Source organism: Acanthopagrus latus, chromosome 1 (assembly GCF_904848185.1).
Source record: "Acanthopagrus latus isolate v.2019 chromosome 1, fAcaLat1.1, whole genome shotgun sequence".
Classification (NCBI taxonomy): domain Eukaryota; kingdom Metazoa; phylum Chordata; class Actinopteri; order Spariformes; family Sparidae; genus Acanthopagrus; species Acanthopagrus latus.
This window is the reverse complement of record NC_051039.1, coordinates 20713055-20735759: the sequence shown is the minus strand read 5'-3', so window position 1 is coordinate 20735759 and position 22705 is coordinate 20713055. Positions and strand designations below refer to the sequence as shown.

Genomic DNA, 22705 nt, shown 5'->3' with positions numbered 1-22705 from the left:
GATGAAAGAAACCCCTGGTGAGAAAACCCATCGAGGTATGGAAGAGAGTGGAGGGGGAGAGGGAAGGACTTTGGCTCTCTTTGGGAAGTCTCTTCAAACAAAGGTCAACACACTAAACTCACAAATTACACATTTTGAGCTAAAGCTAAAGCCTGCTTATACCAGAATGATGACTTTAGACCTTTATCTTTACTTTGCAGTGACTCTAAACAATTAACACATAACATTAATTTTCATCCAAATTCTAGACATCCCATCCTCATGTGTAATAAAATTATCACAAGATTGCTGCATATACAAATACAGGCTCCATTACTTTTTGTTGTTGTTGTTGTTGTTGTTGTTTTGAAACACATTAAAGTTGTATGCTTTTCACAGCATCATTCCTGATTAGCTGACTGCCTCTTCGTGATAAAAATGGCTTTGTGCTTTGTGTGGGTTTATGATCAGTCATGCTGCATTTTACAGACTCTACACGTGTGAATGCTTAAAAGATTGTTGGATGAGACTTACATGGTAAGATTAAATTCCATTCACACAGTCGTGCAAGCTGTTAGGACAGCATGGGGCTGTTACAGAGTGAAAAGGCAGCGACTGTATCATGTCAAATCAGTGCACATTCTTATAAAAAAAACATCAATAGTAACAAGTGATGAGTATTAGAAGTTATTCTGAATCAACGTTTAACAGGGAAACATTTCCAGGCCTAAAAAGTTGTTGTCAGTTAAAAATAAAGCCCTTGTGAGGTTAAAATCCAAAACAAACAATGCAGATTGTACCAATTCAGCCTTCAATTTGAATCATTCTCTCACAGAACGTGTTGCTCGATGACAAACTAGTTTTGCTTCCCTGGTTCCCAGCTCCGTTTCTTGTTCACAAATATTGATGAAACTGTCCTTGAACACGGGAACTCTGTTCGGAGTACTGGAGCAAATTATCATTAATTGTTAGGTGCAACAAACCAACAAAGCCTTTCAAATCACAACTGCACTCGACAGAGAGAGAGGAGACAGTGGGGAGTAAATTAGGAGGATAGATAATGAGGAAAACAGGAGAGGAAATGGAAGTACAGCAGGGGGGGGAAAAAAAAAAAAAAAAACTTAAAGAGGAATCAATCACAAAGAAACAGAAAATATGGAATCAGTGTTATCTTTTCATGGACTTAATGGCTGCAGTACAGTAAATGCTGTCATTTTCTACACTTACCAGACTGTTCTATTGTTCTACCACCTAGTCATTACAGCCCGATTAATGAAGATAATTCTCAATGTCATTACATGTTAGTATTTCATGAAAGTACCAGTAGTAACCCAAATATTGTTGCAAAAGTAGGTCGAAGTAGGGCACATTTAATCAAAAATGTTTTTGTTTGATGCCATCGCCCAGTCTTCATATTTATGACATGCTTTTGAGAAGATTTAGATATGTGGGGGATCTCGTATATCGTACTGTGCCATATGGCCTAAAAATATTGTGATATTATATTAAGGCCATACCTCCCAGTCATAGGTTATGGCATGAACAACAATAAACGACACAAACCCTTGCCTTTGCTGGGAAAGTCCTTCATATGACCTGTCCAACTTTGTGCTAACTTGTGCAGTTGGCACTCTTTGTACGTCTGAAACACAGGGACGCCTCCAGATGTAATGCTGGAGAGGCACAGCGACAGACCAAGCTGCTGTATCTGATGTGTAGTGACAACGGGCTCGATACACATGTCTCCTCAACTCTTATGCCTCCCCTTTTTACCAGAAAACATATCATCTCGAGTAAACAGTTTAACATGAAAAAACAGGAACAAGTTTAATAACATTCTAAAAAAATGAGGTCCAGCATTTTCCTTCTGATCTCTGTGGATATTACATTGCACTTCGCAATATGATTAGTGTTGATTACACTTTTGTTTTTCTCCCTCTTTTATTGGAGGAAAAAAAAACTCCACCACATATATAATATACTTTTATTTTCAGGTTTCTCAAACAAACATCATCACGTCAGAGCCGTGGGACCTTCACAGTTGCAATTTTCAGCAAAGGATCACACACACATACATTCTTACAAATGGGAGAACAGAAAAAACGATAAGATTGTGTCTGATCGATAAGCTAAACCAGCCAGAGGTTTTCAGTGTTGTTCTTAGATCTATAGTCATTATGCTGAATATACAGTGGAGCATGGAGCTTATTCAATAAGCCATAACACAACAGGCCTGGGGAATCACAAACCTACTCTCTGGAAAACACACACACACACACACACACACACACACACACACACACACACACACACACACACACACACACACACACACACACAGAAGGAGATTGAACACACGTACAGAATTAGCTCAGTTTGAACAAATTCACACTCACAACATCCCCTGCATTGCCTCTCTAATCCTCCCTCTCTCTCAGTCACACTCTCTGTCTCTCAATTCCAAAAACATGAGGACGATGATGTTAAAATTAATCAGGTAGTTTTATTCCACCTCATCGCTCCACTGTCCAAGCCTCATCCTGATTGAACATGACAGCTCTCCCTCTTTCTCTGTGTCTCACACACTGCCCGTTTTTGTTTCATTTTCAATCCAGTATGCATCGTTGGCATGAATGGTACATGAACAATATTGCCAAAGCCCCCAATACAATGGGAATTCATCAACAAACAGAAGAAAATGAATAAATCTCTCCATTCATTCATTGTTTAGCTCCCTCTCTCTTACCCAAATCTGTTTGTGGAGGCTTTTCTTTGTCCAACTACTCTACCCCTCTCTTCGTCTGTCTCTCTGGTTCGGTGTTATGTTAATGTTAAATGATTTTGGAAAACAGATCATGGATTGTTGTTCACCTTTTAGCAGGGCTTTTTGAGTTAAAAGCACACTCTGGTAATCATGTGGAAAGGTATTTATAATTGAGCAAAAATTAGTTATAATCCTTTTAACCGTTGTTAAATTAAAAGTTACAAACTGACCTGAAGTTGCTTCATCCACCTCAACCCCATGGTAATTAAGGAAAAAAACACCTTGAATTAAAGTGTATTTTAAATACTTTCAATTTGCTAATGTGGTGACTACAACCTTTTTAATACTACCTTGTATGTTATTCCGCAAAAGACTTGACATAGACTTCTTGGGACACAGATTCCTCTGTAGTTTTATGGGGTTAAAACATGTCCATCCGTCCGTCCGTCCATCCATCCATCCATCCATCCATCCATCAGCTATACTGCCTGTCTTTTGGAGTGTCACAGTAGGCACTGATGCCAATCCCAGCTGACATGGGTTGAGAGGCGATGTACACCCTGGATATCCAACCAGTCAGTCACAGGGCTGACATATGACAGAGAATCATTCCTACTCACATTCACACCTACAGGCGATTCAGAGATGCCAATTAACCTAATGTGCAAGTCTTTGGACTGTATGAGGACACTGTAGCACCTGAACTGAACCAGTGTAGGCAACTAACCCAATGTCAGTGTTAAAATATTGTCTTGTCTAATGCCTAAAAGATGTAAATATCTACCTCATGTTTTAATTACATAAATATAATCTGGTCCATTTTCATATCTAATTTGAAGTTATTTAATTACATTGCTCATATATTTGCTGAGAGAGCAGAGACCTTGACAGTATTTCTACTTTTGTCTGTGCTTCTTAAGATCTTTTTAATTTTGATTTTGGTTCTTAAATCGTAGACTTACTGTCTCACACTCCATCTGGACTTCTCACTTTAAAATGTCAGCAGATGTTTTATCTAACTACACTCACTAACACCTCTGCACATGACTGCAGCCTAGTGGCCTTGAGGTCAGTCCCCATCTGTGCTCACATAAGGCTGGGGCTGCTAGGTTTGTTGCTGTGACGAGCTGTCTCACCTCATCTCATTCCCCTTGCACACTGAACAAAACAACAACTAACACTAACATCCTTTCTTCAGTGAGAAATAAGTGGGTGTTTATCAGTTACTGCACAAATCGCCAGTGAAGGAAACATGACACCCGATTGCACATGCACCTTTACAGGAGCGATGCAATGACTTGTGTCTCAGTTAAGGATGATGGTGAATAAATGGTGAATAAATTATTTCCCCTCTATCTACCTTTTTGAGCAGCACAACCATCAGTCTTGATCCTCTATTAACATTAAGATTAGGCTTTGATTTAGAGATGTTCACAGTCATAGAGGTATAGAACATACTTGTACTTTTATACACTGGTGATCTGGCAGCTCTTAAAAAATCCAGAGCTTTATTTGTCATATTAGCATGTGCTGTTATTGCACCTCCACTAATATTTTGTGTTTGATATTTCTTCAGTCTCCGATGACATCTGTCTTATCTTTGCTGGTGACTCCAAATTGTAAAATCATAATTGGCCTATTCCCAAATGTCATCCCTGTCTGAATTCTTGAATCCTTCTTATGTAAGCAAGCAAAAGCATTTTATGCTGTCGATACTCTTAATTTCCTTTCTGCTCCTACATAAATGAAGGCTCTCTCCCCGCTTTGTCATGTCTTTAACACTTAACTAACAATTTACTTTTTTTTTTTTTTTTTGATTTCTTGTACATGAGAAGTACATCCATATTGAACATGACCGCTCTCTTTATTTTCAGCCTTAAATCAACTTTTTATTCAAGAAACATCACTTGCACCACTATACCACTATGCAGCATTACTAGACATGTGAAACAAACACCACCAGAAGGAGACCCATTCAAACAATGTGCTCCTTTGGGCCTTTCTTTTTGCTTTACATAGCACTAAAAAGATGAAATACAAAAATTAGAATACAGGAATACACAAAGAGACCATCTTTCTCTTTTTCTGGGCCTTCACTCTTTTGGTTTGGCTTTGTTGGCATTGACGACTTATGTTTGGCAATACAGAAATACCAACAAATACAAATAATCAACATGGTGGCAGGAGAATCAGTCAGTCTGGCAACATTTACAGCACCTAATCAGAGAACAAACTATCCCCTGCTTGGCTCTGTTGGTATGTCTGTTTCTCTTTCTGGAGGCTTTATTGGTTTAAAATGTACAAGTGTTTGTTTGCCAAAGAAAAATCAACAACTCCCAGCACAATGATAATGACTGTAGACACAATAGTTCCCTTATCAAACAATAAACTGCATTCCCTTGCTCATTCTCTTTTCTCCTCTTGAATCAGTATAAAGGCATGGGTTTACATGCAGCACATTTTTGCCCGTCTTTTTAACCGTATAACTCTCTTTTTGGGCCCATGCGTGAAGATTGTCATGTTAAAATGATCAACAATACGCACTATTTTAACCCGTCCATGTCAGGTCCTCATCATGTAAAAACCCTGTGTCGTTTTATGCAATATATTTTTCACAAGAACAACACAATTAAAAAAGTGAGAAAAAATTCCCACATCTGTCCCTTTATATCCAGATCTCCACCAAAAGTCGATGGGGTCTCCTCTGGGCCGACAGCATCTATCCAACATTTGAGGAAATCTGGCCAGTAGTTATTGCATTATCTTGCAAACAAACTACCAACAAATTGACATGGGTGAAAACATCGCCTTCCTGGGAGATGTAATAATAGTGTTCATCTATACCACTCATGGAAACTACAAGACTGGTGTACAAGCTGCTCTATATGGGCTTGCACAAAAGTGCACAGTAACATATGAATTCCCATTTACAGTGGAATGGTCCATCATACACGTACAAACACTCGCAGTCCTGTTTTAGATACTGCATATAGCTGTCGAAGAATATTATTGACCAGAACTACTTCCATATGGTCTCAATTATAGACAATGTTCCTTGTTTCTTCGTACTGTAGGAGGTGGTCTTTTTCTTGATTCCTAATTTCTTCCTTATCATTGTATTCTGGGTAACACACCCATATCTCTTGGCACATTATCAAAAGCACCCAAGGTTAAGTTTGAAAGGATGGAGGGTAAAAGAAATACGACCACAGATAAAAACCCTTTCTGATAAATGTAAACACACTCTTTCTTGACAGTGCATTAGCTGTGTAATAAAGTCTCTTGTGAAATGCAAACACTCATGGAAAACTGGTTGCCTGGTAGCAATAACATTGCCTTTAATAATGAAAATACCATTTTGTTGGTCAGAAAAGAGAGTATGATTCCAATTTCTCATTATGGAAAAAAAAAATGTTAGTGAACAGCATTTGGTGTGTAGCAGTCAAAGCACTGAAAGCGTATTCAAATATTCCAGCCAATTTCCCCTGTGCTGCAAACTGCAAAATGTTGAGTGAAATACCATTTAAGCCATGCCCACTGTAAAATGAACACAGCTCCATCATATCTAGATCACAGTTATGACAAAGGGCCGAGTTTTGTATGTGCAAGGTGAACAGAGTGCGTGAGTTTGTGAACGTCCTTTTAGATGCAATAGTTGTGAAGATAATGATGGATTCTCTCATCATGGAGAGGTTAACTGGCTAACTGTCCCATTAGGTGAAAGCATACCATATGCAAGGTTATACACACAGAACATCCACACCAATCATGAACAGCATGGATGGCAGGTTGCTCGCCATGACTTTTAGGTGTCCATACACACATGCATACACACACACACACACACACACACGATAAACCCATGTGTCCCTGTGGTGATGGATTGGCTGGGAAAGTATTTCGCAGGCACTTCTAATATTCAGGACTGTTGTAATTTTTCATACAACCTTTTATGTCAGCAAGAGAGAGAGTAAGACAGAGAGAGAGAGAGAGAGAGAGAGAGAGAGAGAGAGTCACCTTTGCTTAGGGAAAACAGCTGAGTAAATGGCTGAAGGGGTGAACAAATTAGGAAACTCTGAAAGTGCTTTGGTCATCCTTTTTGATTATTTAGAGACGGTATCTGAGGGTCCTGGTTGAAATAAATGACCCTGTGTAGCTTTATTGGTGATGTTTCCTAAAGCTCATGCAGTAAACCTGGTCCCTGACAGAGCTTTCATCTTGGATTATTAGCTGATGATTTAAATGCAATTAACAACCCTTCTATCAGATAAAAAAAAAAAAAAAAAAAAAAAAAAAAAAATGTTTGAACTTGGAAAGGCTCCATGTAACCAAACCACACCTGCTGACATTAGAATAATTTGACAAAACATGAAGTAATTTGGAAATGAAGGACTTTTTAATTACAGGATCATTTTTGAAATAAATAGAACATGTTAAATTCCCATTCTAAGCGCTGTATAGTGGGCAACTCGTCTTGTATCAGTTTCCTGAAGACATTTCACCTCTCATCCAAGAGGCTTCTTCAGATCTAACTAACTAGAAAAGGAGTTGGCTGGCTTTTAAACTCTGTGTGGGAGTGTCCTTTCAGAGTTGTTAAGGTCATGTGTGAACTCTCAGTTTCAGAGTCATTAGGACCACTTGTGGGTCACTGATCCAACTGGCCTTCAGGTGTGTCGCTAAGCCTTAGCAACCCACACGAAGGCCAGCTGAAACAAGTCCAGTTGCCTATGATATAGCACTTACATTTACCATGACCCAGATGACTGAAAACCAACATAACTTTCCAGTACTTAAAAAATGGTGATATGGTATGATACATACTGTACATTGAAATGTTTGCTGCATCCCTGTTATTTTAGGCACATGTAGGTTGGGGAGTCACTCCAAGTACCACATTCGTGAAATTTCAACGTCATACTGCAAGTCCCCCGAAACTATTTCAGAGGCAACCACCTTATTGACAGCTTCACAGGAAGCAGAAAGTCAAGCTACCTTAACAGCTCCCTCAGGGCAGTGTGCCAACAGCCAGTGCATGCATAGCATCTTTTTCTTTATCTTTCTCCTCTCCTCTTTACCTCGCTGCTTCTTCCACTACACTTCTTATCTTTCGTCCTTCTACTTTCCTCAAATTGCACAACTTCCTCGATCTCCCAGTGCTCTGGCATGGCACTAACGCTGCCAGAGTTGGATTAAGGGAAGGATTCAGACCCCGTTAAACCATGTTTAAAATTGAAACAGGCATGGTATGCTGTGGCATGTCAGGTAGCCAAAGTCATTTCCTGTACCGAGAGTTTGAGGTGGGTTTAAAAAGTCGATTTCTGAGCTCAGATTAAGCAAGAGTAAAGCTGTTAACCTAAATTCTCAAATACCACCCAAGTAGAGAATAGGGTCTTGTATTAAAGTTTTGCTGGTTTTAGAGGTAGGTGTTGATCTGTTACAAAATGCTATCATAATTCTATGTTCCTGCCTTTTGCTGATAAGGCAAATGAGCTCCTCCTCCATCTGTTTAACACTAAAACACTTCTAGCAGTTCAGGGTGGGAGAATTCCTTCACCTGTCTAGAAGTTATTTTTTTTGTGAAACATCAAGAGGAAGTTTTCAGTTATATTAAAATAAGTATGACAGCAATGGAGACTAATACATCTGTTAAAAAAAAAAAGAAAAAAAAAAAACTTGACTCATTTGAGTTGGTAAACACTGACTATTTTCTAAATCTTTTCTTCATTCATTTAGAAATTTTCAGAAGTAAAAGTGAGAACAGCAATATACGTCTTACCCATTTAACACACACACACACACACACGCACACACACACACACACACACACACACACACACACACACACACACACACACACACACACACACACACACACACACACACACTACAACCTCTGTGGTTTCTCTTACATTATAATGCCTCAAAATAGGTGTATCAGCAGGGCTCCAACAGCTAGTAAAGAGAAGCAGGTACAGCATATGTTTTTGTAGCTACCTTTGAATTCTGGATGCATTTTATTCAATTAATCACCGCAGTGTGTAGGGTTAGGGTGAGGAAGAGAACTGACATAGAGTATAAGTATAACTGATGAGTTCAGCTGAACATATGAGAGAGTTTGAGAGGAGTGGGCAGGATGTCTTTGAGGCAAAAGGATAGAATGCTGGACTGAAAATGCAGTGGGAAAAAAACAAACAAACAAACAAAAAAAACACCAAAAACATACTTAATGTGAGAGCTACTGATCTTTCACCTAGACAGTACATGGAAGAGAAAGTTTTGCATTCAAGCTCCAGGCTCCAGATCAATACTCAATAGCATTTAAACTAATAGTGCTTGCATTTTGAGGCTTTACAGATATGAAGAGCTCAAAAAAGCAAATGTACCTGAGTTTTGCTGTCAAATAATAATAGAGCAAAAGACAGCAATAAGGGCTATATGCCAATTGATATGCTACAGCTTTTGTGTCTATATTTCATTTAGGATTTCTGAGTATTTTAGCCATAGCCAAGTGTTCATTCAACTTCTGCCTACAACTGAAATGGCAGGGAAAGATTATTTCAGCGATATCTCTATTTGTAAGTGAAGCTACAGGGGAGACACTACATGATGTGTCAGCTATCCCAGGAGGGTGGATATTAACCTTTCTAAAGTACTGGGCTGCGCTTTGTGTTTGACCGCAGCTATACACGGACAGACAGCCGTTAGCGTCCACAAAAACGGAGCACTCACTTGTCTCCGATGTGCGAGCCAGCAGCTGTGTCCTGAATCACCTCTGACTGACAAATGACAGCAGAGCGTTTCCTGCTGCTTCGCCCGCGCCACACAAACCGCTCACCCACAGAAATCGCACACAAAATCACAAAGGAACGACTTGACAAGTGCAGTTAACATCACCTTGCTTTCACCAACAGCTGTGTCCCAGTTCACCTCTGCAGCCTCCGAGACGGTCTGAGTGACAAATGACAGCAAAGGTCTAATGCCTCTTCACACATGCGTTGGTCTGCCTGCCTCACCGCTGCTGCACCCGCTCACATATTGTCATATCAGAAATCAAAATAAATCTGAAATGTTAGGTCAATGGGGAGAGACACACTCAGGGTTTTAGTGCTGATTCAGATTGATTTCATCATTTGATGCATTTTTGTATCATTCATCTTAATCCCTAATGTTTTACTAACTTAGAACTTAGAATGTGGATGTCCTCTGTGTATCTGTGTTGTAACTGAATGTAAAAGTGACTTGACAGCTTTAAGGATATAGTGACAGGTTTTCTGTCAGTACCTCTCTGTGTACTCGCTTCAGTGCTTCCTTTTCAGCCCCTATGAGCTGCGAAACATGCTCTAAGACACAGTCAGAAACAGGTTGAAATGCTGGCGTGTGATGGAGAAACAGGACATTTTTTATGCCTGTTGGGTCAAACTGTGCCCAGAAATACTTTGAAAATAGGGGTACGTTATCCTGCTTGAGCTGCTTATATAAGTAATACATCAGAAACAATGTTTGAAAATTGACAAAGTTGTGGATGGTAAGAACTGAAGCTCAACAACTATGATGTAAACATGAATGAAGTTTAGAACAAGATGTGTAGAGGAAGAGTGCACTTTTCAATTAGAGATAATCATACTGTGAGACAGATTTGAGTTGCACAAGCTGAATGATGCCAAAATGAAAAGAATAAGCTTACTATGTGTTAGTTTGTATTCAAAGTAATGCCCTGATATTTAAAGCACTCAAGTCGAGGAGTGTATTGACAGCTGACTGACAGTGTCATTGATTCCCACCATCATTTCGGCAGTGCTGTTTTGTTACCAAGTTTTAGCAAATTCAAATTTGAGTCCGTTTTATTCCCATTGATTTAGTTTCATAGTAAACACTTGGGGGGGGCGTGTCCACAATCTGGCAGCCTGAGAGAAATAATATGCTGAAGAAATGGCAGAAGCACGAACTGTTAGACGCCACAGAGAGTCGTCTACAGTTCCAAGGGTATACATTATGAAAGCAACGCACAACTCTCAACAGTAATTCAGCCCACACATTCGTATTCTGCATTAGCTAAACGGTATGAGCAGGGACACTTTAAGTGGTGACAAGTGAGAGTGCTAATATTGACATGCTGATATCCACTACAGCTGCACGCACTTATTTGCCCTCTCGACACAAAGATCACATGTAATCCATAATGCATTTGTGTTGCTGAGATCGTCTGCGTTTAATGTGCTTCATAAAGATTCTAAAGCATATGGATATTAATGATCAACGCACATGAAACATTTTTTATAGTTTCACAACATAAAATTTGACTCAGGTCAAATGTTTCCACCACACAAATATCAACCTTCAAATACCAAGATGAAATTATGTATGCAATGGACTATCACTGCAACCCATATTTAAATGTATACCACATACTCCTGTGCAAATCAATACATCAGCAACAAAATAATATATAAAGGCAATTTTATTGAACAAATTACTTTCCTCCTTGAACAATATATTCGCTGTGAACCAGTCCTAGCAGCGAGACATCTCTGACTTTTATTCAACAATCTTGAGGACCTAAATTAACTATAGTAACAGGTTTCTGGCACTGCCTACAAATAGCCCCTAAGTGATACATAAACCATTTTCAAACTGTGCTGAGAGAGCAAGGGTCTTTCTTTCTTAATTGCTTTCTTTTTGTCTCCCATTTCTTAAAACCAAACAACTGGATACTTATCTCCTCTTAGTGTTAGTCAAGGGTGCAATCTACAATGATGGGGTCAGGCAGGGGTGACGTCTACTCCTGGAATCTGCTGCCATGACCTCAATCCCTCACCACAGTCACCTGCAGAGACTAGTAATATTTTCAGCAGAGTTTTCCTAGGAGAAAATGCCTTCAGGCCAAAACACTGAAGGGAATACTTTTCAAAGACCCAAAATGAACAACATTAGGGCTTATGGTTTGAGCGCATCATATAACAGTGCAAACTACAGGCCTGTCTATAGCAGAGTAAATTCTCATGCAAAATCTTTTCTTTCAGACACTGTGTCAACATAAACTGGCACCAAAACCCTCAGTGGTACAGATGAGTCAAACCTATACACTACTGTAGATCAAGTTGTTTCATCTTATATCATCTGTATAAACACAAGGAAAATATTCATGTTACAGTTACAGTAGTGACTGACATAGGGAAACAGATAATGGATAACAGATGTATGGGCCTAACAGCTAATGACATTTCTCTTTTACAAACAACAAAAGTATGGCTTACATCTGGCCCATTCTCATTTGCAATGTTTCAAAGCATAGTATAAAGTGCAAAAATAAAGTCAGTGTCAGGGAGTGGTTGGGTGGAACAGTGACAAGACTTCACCTTATGTAAATTACACAATGTAAGTAACGTAAGTAACATGACCAAATGGCTGTTATTTTCACACAAAGCAGGGTGTTTTCTCAAAGTAGTTTTGTTTATCTTTTCCGACAAAGCCGGCAACGATATCAAATGTTTGATGCCTTGAAATATGTGCTGGGACCCTGTTTGTAATGTTGCTGAAGTTTGGTGCTGTTCTGAGCATTATTTGTGGCTTTTTGATGGTGATTTATACTTGGATCCATTTGCTGCATTGTATTGTTGTTGTGCGGTCGTTACTGAGGATGCTAAAACTACCTAAGCTAGCGGTCCGCAAACTTCATCTCTTGGGGAGGGGGGGTCATACTCGGTGTCAAGGTGTGTTAGACCACGTATTGAACTTACACCGGAATATCCCTTTAATTGGTGAGAAGCATTGCTAGCACACGACCACCACTGAGCAGACTATAAACGGAACAAAATATAATGTTGAAGCTTGAACTCACAACATAACTTTAATCAATTCAATCAATTCAACCACATTGTATTGCAAATGTAGTACTAAAACAAGAGCTGCATTATCTGCCCACCACCTTGAATGCATCATTAGAATCTGATATGTCATATGATACTTACATATCCAGATCCAGTCTGTCTGCATGGCTCATGCACAGAGCAGAAAAAATAAACCAGGTGACCCAGCATCCTCTCTATCCCTGCTACCTGTTATGAGACTGCTATAATGGGTTGTGGGTGACAGATCATCATTGCTGGATCCCGTGGCCACTAGCTCCCCTGTCTGCCAATCACTTGCCTCTGAGGAGAAGCCACACAGAGAGTATGTCTTCTTCTACTGTTGGGATTGTGTCTGAGTGACAAGCATAACAAAAATACATCTGCTTTCATCCATAGGGTCTTTATTGATCCATTGTTGGCAAACAGGCAGATAATAAAGGAATAAAGTTAACTTTTTTGAGGTATCTGTGAAGCCTCAGATTTTTGAGTGACACACTGAGTGAACATGTATGGCTTCATCCAACATGTATTTTTTTAAATTTCTGTCTCTGATTTCTGCTCACTGTTTCAAACTGCACAAATATGTATTTTTTCGTGTATAATAGAAGTTAAAACTGCACACTGTCACTGTTCTCCCTGATGTTATAGGTGATGAAAAATTGGATGAACAAGTGTGTGTGTTGTATAATTTTTAATTTTTTTCCGACAAATGTTTAGTAGAAATGTGTCCATAAAATGCTCCTGCTCTTAACTTAAAACCAATACATGATAACACAAATGTAATGTGACAGTGGCTTTCTTGAGGGAAAAGGGAGTGCTTATGTGGTTTAAAATCCCATGACAACCACTTGGTCACTTGTCTGTCTGGAACTGATATGACCTGAATACCAAACAGAGTGGAAAATATCATGACTGGCTACACAGCTGACGGACAAGTTAAGGTTGATGTTTTTGCGTGCCTGTCCATGTTAATATTAGGATGCATAATTTTTCTACGCACATGTCCTTCATCTTGTGTTATGGACAGATGAGAACCTGCCTGAAGTGACAACATTTTGTGGATGTGCTTGGTCAGGGATAAATATGTGGTCAAGATGGCCGATCCTATCCCCAAGAAACTGCCCTCATATACAAAATGCAAGAATAATTATGTTTTGAAGAAAACATAATCCTGTAAATATCTGTATTTGCAATATGATACATGCTTGTAGTTAATACAGCATTATAAAACCTTTGTATGGTTATGTTAAAGCACTTGAGGAAAGATCAAGGTCTCGCTGAAAAGTCAATTAATTGAAACACAAATTGTCAACTGACATCACACAAAGACCCCTCCGTCTTCCCTTCACCTTGGAAGGGTGTTCTAGTATTCACAACCTCGGCCTTGTAGTATTGGTGTGTAAATTATTCGTACTTATTAAAAGTTTTTAAACTGGCTGAGTAGATCACATCTTAAATTAAACCCCCTAAAAGTCCTTGTTTTCGCCACTGACAAGATGAGGTTGTTATATATAAGTGTCTGCCTCCAAATTGAATAGTCAAACTCTTTCTAGGCAGCAAGTTCATTTGTCACCACTGCAGAACAAACTTTAAGATGTCACTACTGTTAGTATGTGTAATTTGTTCTTCTTGTCATGGCAATTACTGGTAACAAAAGACAAATGATGAAATTGCCATCATCAGTTACTTTAAAAATCTTACTGTAATCTGACAGAATTAATTTAAGATTTTGATTGTATAACTTCAGATTAGATCTTCTGGCCAACATGTATTGTATCACAAGGTGGTTGGGCTGTCGTTTTTGAATGAGCAATGTTCAGATATCTGGTGCCAGAAAAAGAAAAAATAAATAAATAAATACGATGACCTTCGAAAGCAAGTTAAGCCTTGGAACAAGATAAGCTGAGTCGTTCAACATGCAGTACAAATGGTTAACAATGCAAGGCAGACAAGCAGCTGAAATGGAATTTCTCTATGATGCGTAATCTCTCTAAGTGTAATAAAGGAGTGCGCGCGCGTGTGTGTATGTGTGAATGAGCTTGCATGTTGAGCACTGAGTGACATCAGGTGATGAGGTTATCAGATCCATGTCTATCCATCAGCACAAGTGTATGTGGCAGCCCTATGTGCAGATAGGAAAAGTGTGTGTTTGTGTGTGTACCTGTCTGAATACAAAGTGTTTATGTGACTTATTCATGAGTCTCTTTTAGGTATTTTGTGGTCGTGTGTTTGTTTTTACGTTCGTGAATGCCTCTGGCCAATCCATCAGTGCACTGTGTCCATGGCAGCATACACACAAATGGGTAAATGTGTTTGTCTGTGTGTGGACGAGCTTTTGGCAATGCAAAGCACTGATGTGGTGTACTCTGCATGTGAACATAAGTGTCTGTGTGTGCATGTTTCCTATATAATCATCTTTGTAAGTGAGACTAAGTGAGATTGTGTGTGTGTGTGTGTGTGTGTGTGTGTGTGTGTGTGTGTGTGTGTGTGTGTGTGTGTGTGCGCCTCTGGCCTACAACCCAAGAGTCTTGTTTGTATGCTGTCAGTCACCACAGACTGCCATTGGCTAAACAACACAAGAGAGAGGAATTGAGAATGATGGAGAATGAAGTGGTAGGAAGGAAGAAGAGATGAAAGAAAATGGGGTGATGCACACATGGGACAGAGAGGGAAGAAAAAAATTAGACAAAGGAAGTTGGAGACAGATAGAGAGAGCTTCGGGGAGAGAGAAAGAAAGGGCAACAATGGCAAAGAACGAACTGAGAGAGAGGGAGGGAGAGAGAGAGGAAGAGACGGGGGGGGTGGAGTTCTCAAGGGTGCACGCTCCTTACATTATGAAGGATGAGTCAGACTATTGAAGGCGCATGCACATACAAACACATATATAGAGTCACCTTGGTGCTATAAGCCTCTTTCCCCAAGGTCTACATGTCTCTTTACACGAGGTGTGCTGCAGTGTAAAGCTGTCAGAAAAGCTGGTACAAGTCAGCCAGTAACTGAGAAAATAGAGCACCAAAGTCAAGGCTTGTGCACCTATATAGTATGAAAAGATAATCTAAGCCATCTAAACAGACCTTATGAATATAAAGAGGTCATGAAGTTTAATTGATTTCAGAGAGATTGGAATGCTCTTGAGTGTTTCCACTTCAAAACAAAAAGGTCAAAGAAATTCATGGACATATTTCATTCTGATACCTGATCGGCAGAAGAAGTAGTCAATTCAACCACATTGTTGAAGTATGCTTGAATTGCATACGTACGTACATCACATACTCTGCGTAACATTGAACAAAAAGTTAATACAACCTTCACATTCACAATTTTGTCGTGTTTTCTCATGGGCCAAGTTTGGCTTGCTTTAGCTGTGAAGACACCGCTGCCTCACAGCCGAGGACAGCCATGCCTGTGTGGCCTGGTAAGGTAAGAGGGCAAAGAAACCATGTGTCTGTTTCAGAGAAAGATCTGTCATGTAGCTCCAGCCCAATTCTCTGTGGATTGGTTTTACTGCTGTGTTCCTGTTTATACTTTCATATATCAGTCTCATATTGCAGTAAACTGAGAGCTTTCAGCTGTATTGCTCCCGTGTTAAGTTACTGCTGATGCAAACTGAATCTTTTGAGGAGTGGATGCTTCCCATCAAAAGCTTCCCACAGCCAAAGTGGTGGGATGCTTTCAGTATAAAGACGTTATAGGAAATGCAATGTGTTTGTCACCAGAGTTAGCAGAGCTTCATTAACTGTGCAACTGTTCAATAAAAACACCTCTTATCAACCAGATGTGAACAAATCCTGCACCATTCAGTCAGCGGATCCGTTTTAAACATTGGAGGGCTAAATAGTACAAACAGAAAGAGCCACAGCAGAGTTGTAGGCGACTGCTGTGCTGTGCAGTAGAAAACCAGAGCAGCTTGACTGCTAGTGGTCTAATGGCATGACTGCACCCCTCACTATGGAAAAAGCTGTTGAGCATCTAGAAACTACAGTAATTTTAGGGCAGATGATGATTTCAGTGCATTTTAGTACTTTTCTGAATCTAACTGGCACATGGAGCCTTAAATGGACCTGAAACACGCCTGATCCCTGCACTTTATAAGCACGAGCAGCAGAGAGGTCAAAGAATTCTCGACCAAAGCGATATCACTGCCAGGCCATCGCTAATGCGGTTGCTCTTCCTTCATGTGTAGAGTTGTCATGTTATCTCGCACGCCAGTTGCTGGCTTTATATTTGAAGTTGATATCCAAGACAGACCAACATTGGACATGTTTTTTTTTTCTACTAGAGCAACAGCTTCAGAAAAAAGGGAGTCATTTAACTGAAATACTTTAAATATTTCTCTGTATCATCAAAAAACACAGAAATGGCATATCAGACATAATATTACCTCCCTCAACAGCACTGACATTGTTGTTCTCCACGCCTGCTTGCTGACACCAAAAATCAATTACATTACTTGTCACAGAGAAAACAAAAGTCATCTTTTTCACCAGTAGACACAGATGGCAATAAAATGAATACTGTAGAATGAGTAAATCTATTGGAACAAACAGTCTTGTGGACAAAGAGATTCCTCTGACAGATGGAAAACAATTGGAGGATGGTATTACATGTCTAGCTATATCTATTTTGTCCCTCAGTGTGATTGTAAAACAAAACAGCGGCGGCATGTAATTTTGCTTATGGAGGCGGTGGGTGGTGTAATCCAGCCTTGAGTCTTTTCCAGAGACAATGAACCAACAAAACAACCAGGAAGACCTTTACTGCAATAATGAGTAGGTTGTTCATGGAGGAAGCGAGACATGCCACATTATCTCTCTACATCTCTTTCATTCACACACATGCAAGCTTACATACACATGCAGATTGAGCGCTGGCTGTAATCAGCATGCTTTGATCACAGGTATGAGTTTCGCCTGACCTGAACATGTTCAATTAACTTGCAGTAATCCCTCTAGACTGATGGAAGTGGCTGAAGGCCAGTTATCTATTATTATAAATGGAGAGGTTACCATGGCTGTCTGTCTATATTTTTGTGATTGGTGATTGTGATAGCCAGTGTTATTTTTTGTACTTAGACATCACTTCTTAGCAAAGCTTTTCTGACTGGAGCATATGATTTTAGCTGGCAAATCAGGTACCATTCACAGCTGTTGTACTAAAATATATATTTCCAGAGCCCCATCTCAGATTTACCCAACTGATAACTCCATTAACTAAAACAATAAAAATGACTGCAGCTGCCTAATTCAAGGAAATAATGTTGACATAATAAATGTGTCGCCTTCGGATAAGTCTGACGATTGCAAACAAGTATGAAATAAATATATAGAATCGATGCATTACTGGTTAAAATGCATGCTGTGTAAAAATGTGCAGCCTTGCAGGCCCAGCAGAATGTGCTGCCAGACTGAGCAAGATGGCTTTTTTTTTCCAATTCAGCTGCTGTGTCTTCCCTAAAAGGCACATAATACAGATTGATGACACCAAAGTTTATAAAGCGGCTCATGACTTCAGCAGCATAACATCCCTCCTTTCCTACTTTTCCTGTCACTCTTCAGTGGCTACTGAAGAATGGTTGTGAAAATAAAATGATACCAAGAAGATTCAGATTCAAACCCTACATAAAGAACTATGTGTGGCCGATGGAGATATCTAGTCTCTCATTTTGTCGGCCCAAAAATGGCTTTTGCTTTCTTTTTTTCCATGGGAATTCCTGCCCTTTGTATTTAAATGAGAATCTACTGCTTGTTTTCTGAAGGGATTCTCTCCAAGGTACTGATGGTATTAAACTGTGACTGCCCACACAGGAAGACAACAGGTGTCTGACATATAAATACCAAACAGAAGGTGTCAGTAACGCAGGTGTTCAGAACACCAGCCACCATCAAGGGACAGGGAAAATGGCAATATGTTCTACACCTGAACAGAAAGAAAAGTATCCAACTCATGCAGAGCAACAGCTGATTATTTACCAAAATTTTTGGACAGTAGTTTGTTTCCGCAACACTAACAGTATATGCAGTTTACTTGATGAGCAGGCTGTATTTAAGATACAGTGCCACAGATGTGTCGATAACTGTCTTTTCTTTCATCCATATCTTCTACCAAACTCTTACTATGTAGTCGGTATCCCTGTCTGACATAAAAGAAGGTAAATACGATGCCAGCTGGTGTCAAGAGGGATCATCCTTCCTCTCTTTCTCTCTCGCTCTGTCTGAAACGGTATGAAATTGGAATCCATTGGAACCCTGCTGGGTGTCAAAGGGGAATATTTTTATCATCTGTATCCGTCAAGTGTACATGCCTGGTCTCCAAGGTCCTTTCCAAATAGTGAATATGCTGCTTACCTTATATTGTATTGTTTTGCAGCAAAGTCAGACCAGTAGAGAGCACTTTAAAAGAAGGAACAGCTCAAAGACTTTACCCGCTGGATACTGCCATATTGGAGAATCCTGTCACAATGGGGCTGGGATGCTGTGACATGAAAAGGTAAGGCCCATGTCCATATAAGTTTTGTTTTATTTTTGTTTTGTTTTAAGTTTTCACGATTGAGGACTGAGTGTATACACCTTGACATAAGTCATAGCATCCAGTCTGCAACTATAAGAAAGACAGGAGAAAACAGGGCTAGGCAAGTTATACTACACAAGCAAGACAAGCAGGCCTCTTTTCTAAGACAGAACTAAAGAGAACCTGGTCTCCACAGATTTAGCAGGATCCTTTCTTTTTTTTTTTTGCCCAGTTATATGTAATAACTAGGCAACAGAAATGTGTCTGTCCGATGTGTAAGAACAGGGCTGTAGCCAAAAGAGCCAGACAGGTGTCACTTGAGGACACAGCTAACAAACCCCAAAAGAACAAAAGAAGATGAAAAGACTGGCTCCATTTCCATTAGGTAATCAAGAAGGGCTCATCTTTTCCCAATACAGGACAATACAAGAGCAGATCAGTCCCCAATATCAGATCAAAAATAAAGACTACTGATTAGGCTGGTTTATATTTCCCATTTCCATTTCAAAGAAGGCCATTTGGCCTCATTAGCCTGATTTTTCTGGTACTGACTCTAAAGTGCTTTCAGAGTCTGCTGTACAAAGTTTGCATTGTAATGGTTAGAGCGATTGTCCTTCTGAAATGTACCATGTAGCCTCTGTGAAAATTAGAGACACAGAGAGAAATTCCCCAGTTGGTGACATGAGCAGCTCCCCTCTAAACAGCCATCTTTAAACAGCATTCAGTATCACTTAAGACAGATGTGTCACCACACACTTGTGTTGTACTTGTGTTACACAACAGGTGGTTCCACCAAAGCCATTTGATTAGTGATAGTCATGCTCCAGTAACACTTCATGCATGGGTTGCTGTTTGCTGCTTGCTATGCCATGACACACATGAGATACTGTATGTGCTACATCACGTCCATACCCATAAACTTAGGTTGCACAATACTCTCTGCTGCAGTGTGATTAAGCTCACCCAAGATGAGTAACAGTAATGTCATTGTGACTCATTAAATGACTTCAATGCTCTAGTTATGTAAGGAACTGTGTGGAACACGTCCTATTAAATAAAAACTTTGATATGAAGGATTGGAGACTGGGTATTACCTGAAATGGAATAAATAAGGTTGGAAGACTGATGTGTTTGAATATGGTCCATGGGGCATAACCTCCCTCTCTCTTTATGTTGCAGCGACTGTGATTGAATACAGCTTCGCAACAAATGAAGGGAATCCCCATTAGATAGCAATACACAATAAAATGTCAACCTCCTATACGAAAAGACAAAAGAAGAGGAGAAATTCCCAATGATAACACCATCTTTCATTGTCTGTCATCAGTATCTAGACATCCTCTGTCTTCTGCATTTACACTGCTATTCTTTTGTCATACTCTCAAATGTCGTGTAGCATGGCTGGCTAAGTTGGAAGGGTGGTTCGTTCACAGGACTTTCATCCAGGAGACCAGAATTTTTATGTGAAGCCAACAGTCGATGGTGACTGCGTGCAAGGTGCTGTATGTGAGATTTTTACAGCAAAACAGTTTTGACGTTATAAAATCCTGAGGTTAGCATGTTGGCCAGCTATCAACAGCTCCTTCGCTAGCAGTGTCCATCTCCCAGTGCTCCACGATTACCGTTCAGGAACTAACTGAGCAAACTAGCTAATGACAGGCACAATTAGGATCACTAAATGGTTCCTCTTGTGATATGCTGCCTCCTATTTGTTTTCAGTATAAATTCTACAAGTGGCCAATTCTTAAATGTCTCACACATCTTAAAGGTAGAAGTTATTTTAGTTAGCTTTGTTAGTTTCTGTATTGTTTCCATGGGCAGGTGAGGGCAAACAGAACAGTGACATGGTGGACTGAAGGGTCTATTACATGGTTTGATGTAAAACTGGATAATTACAAACATAACATCCTGACTGGAAAAGCCTAAAGCACAAGTCTCTGCACAACATCTTCAACCTTCATCTTAAAATCCCTATACATTCCCCTCTCTTATATTTCTCTCTGCTATCTCCGTCTGGATCTTGTTTTGCCTCGCTTAAACACAATAATGTGAGAGACTGTTTGCAGTAGCCCCAATTATCAAAACTAGGGAAGGGTATGGTAACAGGAGGGATCTAAAAATAATGAAAATTAAAAATTAAAGTGCCAACATTTGAAGTGCAGGTCAGTGTTTGCGTCTGCTTTGGCAAGTGTCTGTAAGCTTATGTGTCTGAACTTGACAATTTTCCCAGTGATCTTTTAGCCTTTTTTTGAAAACGCTTTGAATTCTCTCCACCTTGAACAAAGCCTTAAAAAGTCTTGGCAATTTGATCAATTATTTATTAGAATAACACAGTGGCCCATACAGAACTTCCTTTTTAAAACTACTATCACACAATGTGGGAAATGCATGATAGCAATAACATGGTGCTGATCAGCAGTGCATGTGTGTGCGTGTGTGTGTTTTGTGAAGAAAACAAAGGAAGCACAGAGGAAATTGCTTACAGAGTCAGTTGAAATCAAATGCTTTGTTATCTTCTCACCAGGTTTGTTCCATTGATACAATAGATGCAATCAGATCATCACTTTTTATAACTTTTTTTCCTATTCCCTCATCAGTTCATCTTACATGTCTCTCTTTTTCATCTCCTCATCCACCAATTATCATTTGTTCTGTTCACTTCCTTGATTGTCTATTTTTTTTTTTCTGTATCACATTTCGCTGCCTTTAGTCCTCTCTTTCCTGTCTGTCTCATCTACCCTTCAATCATGTCATCTCTCTGATTCTTCATTTTCTGCCCTCACTCCTGTCATCCTGGTTCTATAATACTGCTCCTTTCTCAGTCACTTCTTTCCCCCGCATACATCTCCCCATTGCTTATATCGCCTCAGCTTCCAGTCTTCTCCTCCACCAGAAGAGGGCATATTGCAGGGAAACACTCACCTCTCCCTGCATAGAGAACAGAGAAACAGAGAAACTGATCTATTCTGATCCCCCCTGTTTTCAGGCAGGAAGTCTGGCAATCTACCCCATAACAAACACACAAAAAAAATACACACACACAAACGGAGGGTTTCCTCAGAGGAGGGGTAGCCTCCAAAGACAAGAATTTTAGTGAAGAGAAAAAGAAGAGGGATGAGCGATAAAAGACAAGACAAAGATTAAGTATGAAAGCAGAGGAGGGGAATCTGCCATAGGGGCCCTGGAAGGATGGAGGAAGTACGGGAAGAAGAGAAAGAGGGAAGAGAAGGGGAGGAAAGAGAGGAGGAGCGAAGAAAGGAAGAGAAGGGGGTGAGATGAGGCAAAAGAGCTGGGGGAGCAAAATTGTCGGGTGAGAGAGGAGCCATGAAGAATGCAATGGGAAGATAAAAGAGACAACAGACGGTGAAAGAATACAGTATAATTAAACTCAATATAAAATGATCATGACTGAAGCAGATGCTGTTGTCTTCCACAAGGAAGGGAAACACATCTTGGTCTCAGTTCTTCGCAGTGTTTTTTGTATATACTTTCATGTAAATATAAATTAAACAATGGTTGTTATCCCACGCATGGCAACAGCCTACGTTCTTTCCAATGTGATACGCCACAACAGTAATGTCAAGGCTGACCTCCATTGTGCAGAGCT

The 22705-nt window shown here is 39.8% G+C and overlaps 1 protein-coding gene across 8 annotated transcripts in view; it reads right to left on the bottom strand.

The window, feature by feature from the left end:
* Nucleotides 1-22705, bottom strand: part of LOC119028631 (zeta-sarcoglycan) — a 325032-nt gene that overhangs the window by 109417 nt on the left and 192910 nt on the right. The window lies entirely within an intron of this gene.